Raw genomic sequence first — 15571 nt, 5'->3', positions numbered from 1 at the left:
GCAAAAGTTGCAAAGAATGCAAAAATGAAATTATATTTGTGTGGGCCCCGGCACATCATTAAAATGCATCGACCTGGGAGCAAACGAGGCGAACACCTCTCCTTGTTCATGCAGAGCTCTCCTTCGTTTTGGGTGGAATTTCAAAAATCTCCCAGCACTTTGGAAGCACAAAAAAGAAAACTCTGGACCCCGAGAGAGAACGTAGACCATAATGTTTATAATCAGGCTGGGGAATGCATGAGTTTCCTTTCATTTGGCAAAACAAACATTGAACAATGGAATAACAAACCTATGAAGAGATGACTAATCAAGAGAAAGAGCTTTTATCAGAGTGAGTTGTGCCCAGCACAGAGGGAAGTATCAATTTTCATTATGATTATATTACTTGTATAAGCGAATATATGTTGTATGTTCTTTATATTTATTTCAAGATTAAGACCAAAAGATTTCAAATCTCTTGAGAGGAATTTGAAATGAAATTTCATAAAGTTTAGGAACTTTGTTCAAATTAGTAGAATTCTCATGGAAACCTAGAATTTCTAGCATATTTTCAGCCTCAACAATTCTTCCCTTTGCAGTCCCTTGGACTTTTTCTCACTCTCTTGTCAACTGTAGACCATGTTTTGTTTTGCTGATTGACTTTCGCATGCAATTTCCATGTTTTCCCTTAACGCCTCAATGATTGCCAACAATGGCGGGAGAAGTGCAACCCGTAGATGGAAATGTAGATGGAGATGGAGATGGAGACAGAGAGACTTGGCAAGATGGCGTGTGGCACAGCCATAAAGCTGCTAAAAGTGCCTGTGCCTATATATGGAGCTTATAAAATACCCAAACAAACACACACTGGGAATGCGCTAAATGAATGCAATAAACCAACTGGAAGGGTCCCCCCAAGTCTTTGTTTTATGGCCACGCTTCGTTGAATTCTAGGGGAGTCTCCCATTGTGCCATCTCGCTTTCTCCGCGGCCATTTACCGGATATTTTGTCTCTTTCCGACTTGTATCGGGTTTAGATCGCCGGCAAATGGCAACAATCAGCGTCTGAGAATTGCCAACTGCAACGGCAAAGGCAAAGGCAAAGGCAGCGGGCAATGGCAACTTCAACATCAACTGTAGCTTCAACTTCAGCTTGGACTTTAGGCCAAGTTGGACGTCCTGTCCGATTTTGCTGCTTTTGTGGAGCGGGAGCAATCAACGCATTGTCGACAGGTGGAAAACTTCATGGCCAATGAATTGCTGTTACCAGGTTTTAACCCTTTTAATACCCTGAATGAGGGTTATATAAGTTTTGGCACATTAAATGAGAGCCTCTTGAATAAGGAGTATATGGAAGTGACTAGCTTTAGCGAATAATATATTATGAGATTTAAAAGAGATATGTTCTAGATATGAATAGGTTTCATTACCACCATAAATTTTTGAGAATTATTTTCAATGAAATTTCAAGAGAATCTTAAGTTTATTTAAAGACCATGTATAAAGATCATCATCTTCAAAAGTTTAAATACTTTTTAGAGCTTAAAAACTGCTATAGTTTATATAGAGTATTAGACCTTCGACTAATCAAAAACTATCATTTCATTTGCCATTTTATTCCGCTGCTGTCGTATTTTGCATGGCCTGAAGCTGATTTTGCTGCTGCTGCTGCCGCAGACTGACAGCAACAGTTTCATTTCGCTTCACTCCTACTTCTTTTTTTTATTTTTGCCGTGTGTTGACGTGGCCAGTAATTTGTGTTGTTGCCGTTTGTTGGTTGGCCAAAAGGGAAGAAGGCAGCAACAGCAACACCAACAACAACAATGGCCACAAACACACATGCAATTTTGTGCATTAAAATTTCACACTGCACTCGCTGCTTGTTGTTTGTTTGTTTGTTTGTTGACTTGGCTTGGCTCGGTCGGGTTGGTCGAATGCTTTTTTGGCTTTTCGGTGGTGGTGGTGAGGGGAAACGGAAATTCCTTTTTGGCCCGCTGCATTTACTGTTTAATTTGGCATGCATTTTGCTGACTCCTTACTCCTTTTTTTAACCCTTTTTTCCCTGCACTTTCTGCTGATGTCGCCTGCCACAAGCAGCTGACAACAAAATGGCGATAGTGTCCTCCAGCCCCATGCCCCTGCTCCAGCTCCTGCTCCTGGTCCTGATCCTGCTCCGGCTCTCTCTCTCTCCGCTGCACACCTTGTTCATTGCACCTGGCTGAAACCGAGGACGTCATCGTCATCGTCGCTGCCTGTCAACAGCCACGTTTTTTTTCTTTTTTGGGCCTTTGTGGGCGTGGTCTTGTAAGCCCGGTTAAGAACGGGTTAAAGAGGCAAAGGACGCATTTAATTTGGCTGAAATTTAATTAAAGCAACTCAACTGAACTGTCGGGCTAAGTGGCATCGGGCGGATTTCAATTAACCAGGTTGAAGAGCAAAGGTTAAATAAGTCTGTATTACTTTTATTTTAGCAGTATTAAATGAAATTAAATGCATTTTATGAAAGCGACATGACTGTTTGAAAATTGTTTATATTTTTATAATTAATACTTTACAAGTATTTGAATATAAACCATATTTTAATTTAATCTACTCGATTATCGTAAAAGGATACACTTGGAATACGAAGCAAATTTCTTATTTAACCCATCTTTAAGCTTTCTGAAGATAGCACTTAAAATCTACAATTTCTAAAGAAAAAAGAAACGCTTTCTTCAATAGAGGATAATGTTATTTAACTTTAAATTATCCCCTTAAACTTTCCTCCAACTCACAAGTTGAGTCCTTCTTCAATTTTAAGCAATTTAAAACGCAAATCGCTGGCAACTCTGGCATTGTCATCATGCAAATGCTTGCCATGCATATTTAATGCAAGTTTTCCCATCTCTCTTTTTTTTTTGGTAAAGAAAAATGCGGAAAAACTCGGAGGGGCCCGCAGTAAACACTTTTCACGATCAGTGGGCCATATAAAAGAAGTCCTCCTGTCCTGAATTTTCCAGAGTGAATGCATTACGCTAATTAATTCTTGATATATGGCGGAGTAGCTGTGGCCAAAACGAGGCCACAAAACCTGCAACTGGCCATAAAAAGGAGATGCCGGCAATAAAGGAAACCAAAGGGAAACAGAAAAAAAGCCATGAGTTAAAAAAAGGAGTAATATCTGCATTTGCTCCAGTTAGTTTCCTTTTTTTTATTTTCCTGCAAATGTACTGCCACTGTTGCCGCTGATGCTCGGCTGTAAATTCACAAGGGCAATTAAAATTTAGCTGGCTTTAAGGTCGAGCTTCTGCAGGAGCAACGGTGACAGATGCCGTGGTTAAAGTTTAATGACAAAAAGGAAAAATATTAAGAAGGAAGTAAAAAAATAGCAGGGAGTGGGACATGGCAGGAGCAGCGAAAGTGAACAGTTGCCAGCGTCTGGGATATGTATCCTGGCAAGGATGCAGCTTCCTTGGCTTTTTTTCTTACATTTTTTTCTGGCCACATGTGTTTCTTTACACTGTGGGGAAAATGTGTTATTTCTAAGAAATATATATAATATTTCCCTGAAGGTTTAAAAAAGTCTATACAGAAAACCTCTTTTTCTAAATTAAGCTTTTTTTATCGAAATATAATGAATTTTTGTCAGAAACTTGTAACGATGTGAAGGAGTCATTTCCAACCCTATAAATTATATATATTTTTGATCAGCATCGAGAGCCGAGTCAATTAAGCCATGTTCGGTCAAAAAATAAATTTTTGAAATTTTTTCAAAGTTTTATAAAGGGTTACATCGTTAAAATTCTAAAAAAAAATTTAAAAATGAATGTTTTGAAATTTAAAAAAATCCTTAAATGCCTTAAAAAATCATATCGATTTTGAACCTATAATTCAATTGCAAACTGCAAGGGTTTATAAACTTCAGATTCCCGGTAAATTTCGATCTCTTTCTTGCTTGATTATTATTCGAGAACGAAGCTTATTTTTTCTCAGTGTATTTATACACATGTGGCAACGCATCTTCCGACAGGAAACCACTCGCAGGCAACCGCCAAAATGTGGCAACAGCGCCAGAGACAACAGAGGATGAAGGAAGCTTACTTCCTATTCCTATATGCAGACCCACCACGTATCCTTCCCTTTCGCCCCCCCCCCACCCACCAACCTGCTAACCAACTGCTAAACGCACTGAGAACTTTCCCACACACACACACTTACACACATACTCATATATGCAACATTCTGTTGCTTCTGCCGCGAAGCGAAAGTGCGCGGAAGTAATAAAACATGCGGAGGGGGAGGGAGACAGGAGGCTGCAACTTTTGCGACGCTTGTTGCACTCGCTGTTGCAATTGTCTGGAAAGTGTTGCGACACTGACGAAGGGGCGACAAGGGGGTGCCCCCAGTGGGTGGCACAGCATTTGTGCTTAAGTGCCGCAATATTTGCAGAGCAACGAATATTTTTCCATGTAATTTATGTCTGCGGTTAGACCAGCATATGGAGAGAAAATTATAACTGTCAGCTTAAAAAAGTAGTGGGGAAAATAAAAGAAAATAGAATTTCTAAACTTTAATAAAACATTAAGAAGATTTTGTACAAAGATATATAATCAAGGAATTATAATTCCTGGTACTAGAGATCCCTTAAAAATAATGAACATAAATCACTTCATTAAATTGGCAACACAAATTCAAACCGACTGAAATTTTGGCAACTTTAAGGTAGATAATTACCTAATGACTTAACTGCATCAGGTGCTATTCAACATGATTTGTGTTGCAAAAAAATACAAATGCCAAGACCCGGTCATTGAAAGTGAAGTTAATGGCTGGCCACAAGAGTCAGAATACACCTACTGCAGAGTCCAAGGAGCAGAGGGAGGAGCTGTATCCTGCACAACAGCTGCTATAAAGGCAGACCCTGGAGGAGCACCTATCCCGATTCCGATCCCTACCCGATCTCGATCCAATTTAGGCGTATTAGTTGCCCCGCAACAAAGGGCAAATTCAGACAAAAAGACAAAGGCAAAGACAATACTTATAGAGACAGACCCTTTGTGCCTCGCTCGTTCGGTTTCGCTTCGAGGATCCTTGAGCAGTGCCGATAAGGCGCTGCTAATGGCTTCATTAGGCTGTGCAGGTTCAAACTGAAGGTTCATCTTGAGGTTCTCATCTGCCTGCCACATGCCGGGAGGCAGGAGCCCTCCGATCGAGCGATCTCTATGCGGACTTTGAAGTAACCGCAGCTAAAGATCCTTGCGTCTTGCGTCTGTTTAGATACATTTCAATGATTACAATTCGTTTCGTGAAATTGCTCAAGAGCCAGCAACTAATATTTTGGCATCACTTGAGATGCATTCCATATGAGAGGAGAACAAAAATGGAGAAAGAAAGAGATTTTCCTCATAAGAGAAATTCTCATAAAAACGCGTCTGATGATACAAATCAAAATGCCAACTCATAAAGTCTCTAGGATAAAACGAAACATTTAATTTTGGGAATTTTTTATTACAGTTTTCGTTTTCATTTTCCTTTGCTCCTTGGCTAAAAATTCACACCTTTTGGCCACAACAAGGGGCTTGGCCCCTGATCTTTTCGTATTTTATGGCTCCCACACTTGGCTTTTATGAGCAGTTTTCTTACGAAAAGAAATTAAAAATTGTATAACCACATATATACGAATCATATATAAATACATTAACCAATAAAGATATGAAAACCAGAAAAGGAAATCATTTAGAGAAAAATGCACAAATTGTGTTTAGGCTTGGAATTCCTCGACAAGTGTCATTAAAAGTGTGTTCTCGGATATTTATATTTATATATATATACAAAGATATATAGAAGTTGAGTACAGTATTTGTATGCAAAAGCAGTGCCAGGGGCCTCGTAAAGCATCAGTTGAAGTGCACATAAAAATTGTAATCGCTCGAAGTACTTACATGCATAAGAAATGTTTCATTTTCAGTGTTTTCCTTTTGTTTGAAGGGTTTTCCCCGCCCTTCAACCTTTGGTCATGTTTCTTGATTAGACAGCAGAGTCGTTAAAAATGCTCATGAACTTGAATCGTTAAATCGTATATCGGAGCAGATATGCTCAGTTATATCATTTATTATCCTAGAGTTATGATTTCTCGTATTGCAGTTGGGGTATAAAAATCGAAATGGAAACTTGAGAGGCAATGAATGCACTTGTAAAATAATAGGATTCCCTGCTCATTAAATGTTTAGAGAAGCAGATGTAAGATATTTACATTAACTGAACTGTTAAAGCGTGGTATTTCTTAACTAAATCAACTAATTTTCCAGAAACTAATCAATCTTTGAGTTTTCCAACTCAATCAACACTTTTCCGGCTCTCATCGCACAACAAAGATACATTTTCACAGTTCGAAATCACATTGTTAACAAATGTTTCTTTACAAGTTCACACCAAATGTTCACACTTTAGATCAGAAAACAGCAGTGAGTGAATTCCTGGCAAAACGGAGAAGGGAAAAAGGTGCTAGAAATCAAAGAACTTGGCGCCGCCTTTAAAGACCAACTGCCAACCGAATAGCATGTGTCGGCCACATATATAATTTCATGTAGCGACTCCTTTTATGGCCTTTAATTGCATTTCGATGGCCAATAAAACGTTCAGATTCAGCCAAATTAACGACGGGAAGTGCCAACAAAGCGTACATAATTAGCATCTTTCTCGGCCAAGATCCCCTACAAGTCGGGACCTTTGAAGGTCCGAAGGCCAGGTGGCGCCCAAAAATGCAACGAACTTCCAGAGATAGAAAAAAGGGACTTGTGGTTTGTAACAAATGTTGGGATTTTCATTTATAAACCCCTTTTTTGCATTGCAAATCCCAGTCGATTAATTTGTAATTTCAATCTCTGCTGAATTTGTAATGTGTAATATGTAATGTGTATGCGAAATGCAAAATTCAGTTTGCTGGGAAATTATAAAAATAATATTTCCATGCTCCGCTCCGGTTCTATACCTAATTGAATATTTATCAAATGGTTTTGTATAGGGAGGCTCTGTTTATGCAAATAATCACGGCAAATGAGCAGCGAATGCTCGGCATTAAATAAATAAAACAAATTGTTGATTTCGATTGGGGAATTCCCGGCAGTTGAAATTTTTTGTAAACTCTCGATGACAATTCGAGGCTCAAATTGATTAGGAACGGGAGGAACCTATCGATATGGGACTAGGCATCCATTATCTCTCCTCTCAGCTGCTGCTGGATACACATGGATAAGCATCGCAATTAGCCTGTAAATGGTAATTGTTTTCCCGATAAGTTAACTTGCAGCCAAAACCTAACTCCCCCTCTTGATTGTTGCGAGGCCTGGGATCTACCTCATTAAAGTGCCAGCCTATAATGGTTGCCATCTCTCTTGGCTCCTTAAGCGATTTTTACATACACAAGTGTATGCCCCAAGAATGTTCAATGTCCTAAGTGTCTGCCTTTGGTTACCTCGTCCACTCGAAAGTAATTAAGAATCCTTTAACATATTTCCTTATCGCGCTTGAGGATAGAACGGCATTCCTTACATGGTCGGAACTTAAAGGGGATCGTCCTGAAATCTGTAATGGGGAGAGGATACATCTTTGTGGTAATATTTTCTCATAAGTAAATAAGATCCATCAGAGAAAACGTTCTCAAACTCAACCGACACCTGCCTGAATTATCGCTAACGGCTAACTGGTGTGTTTACCTTGACCAACCCACACATTTTTCTTTCCCTCTACCAAGAATCCCCCTCACAAACAACGCCCCTTATCGTGCCTGAGCGTTCAAGTGCTCAATTGTGCAAACTCCTTGAATGGCCAGGAGTTGAGGCAGACACGCCTCTGCTTGGCCAGCTGCGTCCGCCAGTGGCTCCTGTGACTTCTCCATCCGCAGTCGCAGGTTCAGGCTTTAGTCTGTGGATCACTTTGAAATACTCACTGAGGAAAATATCCTAGAGAGGAATATAAACTAAGGAGGTTTTTAAATGAATATGGGTATAAGAAAGGCTGATTCCAAGTCTAATAAATCGAATCGGAATACTATACTTTTCTATATATTTAATGATGCTTTCTTTCTATACTCTTTATATGATTTATAGCATGTCTTGAAATAATTCCTATATTATTCAGTTGAATACATCTACCACTTTTCTTGTATAATAGTTAATAGAATGTCTTGAAATAATTTCCCATAATAGTCATTCAAATACATCCACAATTTTTCTCCCTGTGTAATCTTTAAGACAGAGGCAAAGGCGCAACCCGATGCATCGATGTCGTTTGTCGTCCGTCTGGCTTATCGCCACGCACTTATCTTCCTGGCTGACGACAGGCGGATAATGGGGGAAGGAAGCGAAAGGGATCGGGTGCGGGAAAGGAGCCTAAGCAGGAGCAGGAGCAGGAGCAGGAGCAGGAGCAGGAGGACCCGAGAGCAACGCTTGAGCGATCTTTGGCTAGATGGGATCTTCCCAAAAGGCAAAAGGCTCCGTGGGCATGTTTGTATCTTAATTTCAAGGCGCGCATACGTGGAATTCTCGTGGGCTGTTGTTGTCTGGCGGCGTCTGAGTTACGGGTTGATGGCGCTGAAAGTGACACAAGTCATAAATTCCTTTTGTTGTCCCTTTTTTTTTCTCCTTTTTGTCCGATAATCGTCCTACTTGAATATTTACCTTCGCACACATGCGATCGTTTATATCGTTGACAATTTCGCCTGAATGGAGTTGAATCAGTTTGGGTTTTTTTCGGGAACCTGCCTTATCTTCAGCTCACTGCTCAGCGATCTGGGTTCAGTTCTGGATTGGATTACCCAAGACGATCGATCGGTAGCAATGTCACTCGGTGGTTTAACTCCCTTGTTTATTCATTTTATACGTTTTAAGTGTATTCTTTTCAGTGATTTCTTGTTCGGGGGTATTTTGTTGTGGTCAATATTTGAATTATTATTTGGCGCCAAAAGCAGACAGGAAGTGAGGTAAATAAAATCATTTGGGAGCTAGGATGAGGGGCTTCTTGATATTCAATCCAGATTGAAATGAAAAGAAAGATATTATAGGTGAAGTAAATGTTTACTTTATGGTTCAAACGTGCGGGTATTTGAAATTATCCCAGGAATTATTCACCTTGATTTTCTCAGGCGAGATATCAGCATGGAAAGAAGTTGTTAACTTTATATCAGTTGTAAAGAAAAGACATTTCATTTTCATCAACAAGCATTGATTAAATGTCATAGCGTGTTTGTATTAAATTATATTTTTTTTATAGCTTTCAACCCATCCTCATCATCTCAGTGTTCGATCCTCGTTGATCTATTGCTTTCCCTTTGAACATTATTCATTTCTACACCCCGGCATGGCACTCATAAATAAGTATAAGCCGAGAAAATGCATCCCATTGGCACCGGCTACTACTACAACTTGTTTACAATATCCAATTACCCCCAGAAAAAAGGCCCCCCGAAGTGACAGGCAAACACAAACACGAACCGATACAGTCCAAAACCGATCCAAGGAGATCCCAGAGATCGCAGAGATCTTAGAGATCCCTGGGAGATTCCGCTTGGAAGAATCTCACATGCAAGGAGTAGATGTCAGCAAGTTCCTTGACTGGCAGCTCAAGAAGTAATTGTCGGGGGGAATCCCATGTTGGGTCCCGACTTCACCTGACTACCTTCTATAAATTATGGAGAGCAAGTTCGGGGTCCCCATCGCGTGTCTCCCAGACTCCCGCGAGATCGCAGAGCCTTGGCCATCTCACTTATCTGATCATTGAGTGACTGCCTCCAAGTCGGCCTAGCGTTCTCTCTTATCAACTCGGAACCATCTGGGCATCAATAATGTCTTTGTTTAGGACAGAGGAGACCTCGTGACAGGTCCACCAGGTAACCTGTACCGCCCCTTCTGGTCTAGAGACTTCATCTGCGATCTTCCTGCTTGGCAAGGAATAAAAATTCAGTGTTGACATTGCGCCATAAAAATAAAAAAACAATAAGACAAGACTGGAGTTTGGAGGGAATTCCAGGAATTCTAAGGTCTGTGTAGCAATCTGCCCAGCAACTAGCCATTTGTCATTGCACTGAGAGAAAAGAAATTCAAACTAAGAGTTATACCAAATGAATCTTTATAATATATTGTAATTGAAATTGAGAAGAAAAAACCCTTTGGGAGTTTAAAGAAACTATTCCACGGTTTATTGACCTAGTTCCTTTTCAAATTTCATTGTTATTTTTATTATTTTCAGTGCATAGATGGACAGGTGAGGTTGTGGGGAATGGCCTTGGTTCTGGCGGTGATAAATGTGGATGTTGACATGTTTGTTTACACAAACTAATTTCTAGTTCTAGCTGCGGAACTCTCTCAACTTCAACATTACCTGGATGTATCTCTATCTAATAACCAACTGCCTCTTTCCCTGTCTCTTTCGACATGTAAATTGCCTTGGCTGTCAAGTCTTTTTTTCCTGGCTTATTTTCCATTCGCGTGTTGTCCTCCGGCTGCTATATGTATATTTTTTTTATATTATTGTATTAGTTGTTGGGGGACCCCCGAGTACTCTCGTTTATTAATTCAGGGATTTGGGGAATTAGCTTGGAGAGCTTGGTGGCAGCTCTCGTTGTGCTATTTGTTTGCATTCGAAATGGACATGGAAGATACATTTTGCTTCATAAATATGCATAAATTTATGTATCCCAAATAAATACATATATATATATATATTTGTCCAAAAACTGGAAGCCTCACATCTCGAGGGGATCAAATGAAGCGCATAAACAAAATTAATTGGCCCAGGGATTTCGAAGGGAAAAAAATAAAAACTGGGGCATAAAAATGTGAAGAATAAGATTTTGGTTAGATTGAGGTTAATCAAAGGTTTTTCCTCATTAAGTTTATTCAGGCGAAAACATTATGGATTGTTTTAAACAAAACCCACTTCAACTAAATACATATCTCAATATCAAAAATATCAACAATAGAAAAGTCTAAATTATGATTGAAAAATGTCTAGTTTAATAGCCTGATTACGTAATCAACTCATCAAATGGAGGAGCCACTTATGTTAAAATTAAAATTAGTTTCAGATCACAAACAACTTTTGCCGCAACCGAAATTGAATTTGCATAAAATTATCCTCCTGTAAAATATGCATTGATGTGCGTATCGTTTATGAAAGGATACCGAATGAATATTTGTCGAAAAATTCGAATTCAATGTGGCTTAATTAAGTTTTGTGCTTAACTGCGATTCGGTTTGTTTAGTAAGGCTTCATTTAATTGAAAATGTGGAAAATAGTGGAAAATATCCATCTAATTTTCAGCCACCTCCGGACCACAAATGACACAATTACGACGGCAACTTGTCAAAACCATATGAGGCACATGTACATATATCAAATCAAATGGCATCTCATAACTAAATAATTGCCCCAAGGAACCTGCCACTCCGGCAGTTGTGCCTAATTTAGCAAATAAAGAAAAAAGAGGCAGAAAACGCCACAAGTGCCGCATAAATGTCTTGTCAAATGATGCGACTTTTTCAAGGAGCAGCCAAGGGCCCAAACAGCAAATTGCATTATTAGCTGCAGCCATAAAATGCCAGGCACCAACATGGCCATCATCATCATCATCATCATCGTCATCATCTTCAACGCCATCTCTGGAGGAAAAGTGCAGTACCCCGGATCACTCCATTTCCCCCTGTTTTCCCTCTCTCTCTCCGAAAGCCATTCAGTTTGATGTCTGCCTTTTAACGCGAATGTCATGCAAAATACTTGCAGATACTTTGAATATTCTTTCTCCTTCGCTTTGACAATTTGCCTCCATTGAGGCCAACAATGGATGCAAGTTAGTGGAGCACTCGAGGCGTCAGCTGCCATCTGCCAAAACGCTTTCTGGCTGAAGAGCGAGGAGCAGAAATCAAATCATAATTGGTTCTGATCATAATGGGTTCCCGTATCGGAAGAGGTGTCCTTGCAAAATTTCTATTTAAATATTCTGAGCCTTAAAGGAGGTTATCTCAATCTAAGGATACTACTAAACAGCAGGAGACATACTCCTTAAAACTAAAAAACCACCTGTACTTATAGCTCAAATTCCAGCATAATCATTCCCTAGTCATTCAAAACTCATTCATCAAAATTGCTTGCACCAATCGGAAACTAAGGAATTTTCGTTTTGAAAATTCCAACTGATTTCCAAGGTAAGTGCCCCCGTGGTTTGAGAACAGTTAGCCATCAAGTGCAGCTTACAATGTCTCAATTCCAGTGCAACCTACCAGCAGGAAGCCAAAAGGAACTGATGAGGACCCGCCCAAAGCTAATGACAGGTTATCCACAAGAGATGCAAAAAAAAAATAACAGAAAAGAACGAGGAAAATACACTGGAGTTGGAGGATGAAGCTGGTCCAGGACCGGCCATGATCTGTAGCTCCTGGCTGCTACCTGCTAACAGCAATTTTCGGAGAGTCCAAAACGGGGTCCTGCCCCTGTTGCCAATAAGTGGCAATGAGGGAATCGTCTAATGTCTAAATTTCTGAACCTTTGCCTGGAAATTTTCTCCCTGCGTTGGTATTTTGCTTTTCCTTTTCCTTTTTTGCCATTGCATAACCCATAATTACCCAGGGACTGGAAGTCAGATAGAGTGAGTGATGTGCTCCGACGCCTTTTGTTTTTGTCGAATCTTCCTTTTTTGTTTTTTGGCCTGGTTTGTCTGGTTTTTTTTTTGGGCGCTGGGCTGCTTGTCTTGTTTTTCGGGTTTAACAACTAAATTTGAAAATTTGACACAAACAATGTCGGGATATGGACCGGGTCTCTCTGGCGATCAAAGCCTTTGCCTCCAGGGAGCCCGATTCCAGAGTCTGAGAGAGATAGCTGAGGTCTGAGGCATATTTAATTAATTTATTTCCATTCGGAGAGTCTGGCTGGCCGGCGTCGTGCCTGCTTTGAAGTGTTTCGAAATTAATTCGGATCGTCAGATCGCCAGAGGATGAGGAGGCCAAAGATGAGGCCAAAGGAGCCCTAAGCGCAGCAGGGGTGCTAAGCACTCCACTCCAATTTCAGGCTCTTGGACAAAGGCTTCCTGCGAGGCGCGTGATTTCTCGGTTCGGGATCGGTTATATATATATTTTTTTCGATTGAATTTCTCGTGATTAGCACACGAATGAGATTCTGTTTTTTGGTGGAGGCGTGTCCCAGCACATTTTTATTTTGCTGTCTTGCAGCTGGCAGGGATTCTCTCCAAGATCCCTTGAATATGTATATGTGATCGTCTGAGATTTATATGGGGTTGGTATAAGGGAATAAGTCAATTTTTATTGGTGTTGCCTTATACTGGAGTTAAAGAAGAATGTATTTATTTTTTACCCAATTAAAATCGAATTAGTTTTTAAGAAAGGATAGGCCTATAAAATATGCAAAATAAAATAAGAAATAAATGCATAATATATATCATGAAATATTGCTATATGTATAGTTTCCCATAATATGTAAGTCCTTGCATCAAATCTTTTGAATAATCTTTCCTTACTTTCCTTTCTGACACTTTGATCCTTTAGTTTCCCCTTATGAGACATTTTATTTTTAATTTTCGACACAAAGCACCTTGTTAAATTAATCCATGTCACTTGAAATCCCCAAAAGACAGCCCTTTTAATTTAGAATAGTTTTCCCCCATTGTCAGCATCCACATCTGCTGGAGATTATATAATTATACAATTATATTTACATTAAAAATCTGTTGCTTTCAGTAATTTGTTACACAAATCGAGAGAAAACACAAAACAGACATAGTTCGTTGGGTTCTCGAGAAGTAAACACATGTTTTTTTATTATTTTTTATTTGGGAAGCAACCCCAAACAGCGGGACTTGTGGTCGGTTTGTGAACAATTTATATATTTTCAGATATTTTTCGGTTTTTTGTTATTTAATTTCTCGAGCACGTTGACAAAGAATTCTGGACAAACAAAACAGGAAACCTTGGAGAGAGATATGTGAAGACATAGAGCGACGACTCGATCGCCCTGGGGTGACATTTGTTATGTCAATTCCCGGTGACAGCCATCAATCTCGAATCCCGAGTGCAGTCGTCTTTGCCGGCTGTCAGCGCTTTTCCCCTCGGGGGACCTCCCTGAATAGATCCCACCTTGTCACCGGGAAAATACTCGAGCTGCCGGCCGTATCTTAAGTGCTTTCCCCTGTGCTGCGATGAAAATTGATTTCTGCGGTTGCGAAAATGCATTAGTTCCATGCGGCAGCATGCCTAATTGCGGCCCAAAACTGTACTCTACTCCTCCTGGGCACTCACTCAATCATCTATCGAACCATAGCCTCTGCATAACATATTTCAGCCCAAAAAAAAAAAAAGAAAACAAAACACCACAGGTAACGCAGGGAAAATTGTTGCCTACTACCTGCCGCACTTGCCACTCAATCAGCAACTGCGAAAATTGTGTGGATTTTGGTTGGATTTTCCACCAAGGCCGCCTTTTGTTGCTGTTTTCCCAAATGCGGATATAAAAATAATATTTTTCTTATTTAATTTAAAAAAACTCCAAATTTTCATTCGATTTCTTTTTTCTTCATCTTAACAACTCATCACACCAACTGTTGTCCTTTGGAAGATCCTTTTTTGGGGGGATCCTTTCAAACACATGTTGTCCATTTAATTTCTGTTTTGTTTTTCTTCTTCGCTGATGACAAAATTTCTGTTCTAGTTCTCGTTTCCATTACTCTGTCGTTAAGATTGTTATCTTAATGACTATATACCTTTTCGGCCAACTGTTTAGAGGGGGAAATATTTCATTTAGTTTTGGAACATTTTCGTATTTTATTTCAACAACTGTTCCCGTTCGAAATCCTTTTGTTTGGCACACATTTTCCACTTGGTCAGCATTCTTGAAAGGGAAAATTTCTCAAGTGATTTGGTTTTTACTAAGGTTTTTCTTATCCGCTCCATGTGATTTTTTTTCGGTATTGGATTATCAATAGGTTTAATGTAATAATTTGTTTCTAATTTGTGGTTTCTAACAGAAGGCAGCAGGTAGTGCGGGTCAGGGATTTTTCGAGTGCCTCTGGCCACCACATGGAAGAGATCAGAAATCTCCTTCATGGCTTCATTTGGGATTCAAGGATTAACTTTGAGCAGAAATATTTCTGGGTATATTTCCTCTTTTTTTTTCTAGCGACCTGTCTGAGTTTTCAAGGCGCCTTAGATCCTGGTGTCGGCAATTAAGCCCAACATTGAGCCACATTTATATGGAGTAAAAGTTCCATTGTTTGGCCACACACATGCAGGAACTCATGCCGCCCCAAGGTGTCCGGGGGGGCAGTGGCGTCATCCATTGACACACACACATATACGAATACACCAAGCCCCTTCTACTGAGTCCCCTTCCGCAGTTTCCCCAAAGGGAAAACGCTCCTTCTAAAAGTTCCGAAAGGGGGAGGAGAAAGGTATTGGAGTCACAGTTCCCCTTCACTTCTCTCAGTTCCTCTATCACTCACTGGGTCCTCTCACTCACGCATTCATTCATTGCTTTTCGCTTAGGTTTTTTTTATGCAGGGTACTCACGAAAGGAAGGGTATATTGAATAGACTTTAAATCACAATTAATAC

At 39.9% G+C, this 15571-nt stretch overlaps 2 protein-coding genes across 7 annotated transcripts in view; one reads left to right on the top strand and one right to left on the bottom strand.

Moving 5' to 3' along the window:
- The window catches only part of LOC110191877 (uncharacterized), a 139202-nt gene that overhangs the window by 78330 nt on the left and 45301 nt on the right, over positions 1-15571 (bottom strand). The window lies entirely within an intron of this gene.
- pxb (putative Hedgehog signaling attenuator pxb) overlaps positions 1-15571 on the top strand; it is a 176804-nt gene that overhangs the window by 120424 nt on the left and 40809 nt on the right. Inside the window, exon 1 of one of the 5 annotated variants that reach the window (XM_086838883.1) lies at positions 234-331. The exons of the other annotated variants lie outside the window; for them this stretch is intronic. The gene's annotated coding sequence lies outside the window, so the exon portion shown is untranslated. Of the gene's footprint in view, positions 1-233; positions 332-15571 lie in introns of those variants that run through there. 5 annotated transcript variants of the gene reach the window in all.

The sequence above is a fragment of the Drosophila serrata genome, unplaced genomic scaffold (genome assembly GCF_035046125.1).
Source record: "Drosophila serrata isolate PLE 108 unplaced genomic scaffold, ASM3504612v1 contig_360, whole genome shotgun sequence".
Classification (NCBI taxonomy): domain Eukaryota; kingdom Metazoa; phylum Arthropoda; class Insecta; order Diptera; family Drosophilidae; genus Drosophila; species Drosophila serrata.
This window is presented reverse-complemented; position numbering and strand designations above follow the sequence as displayed.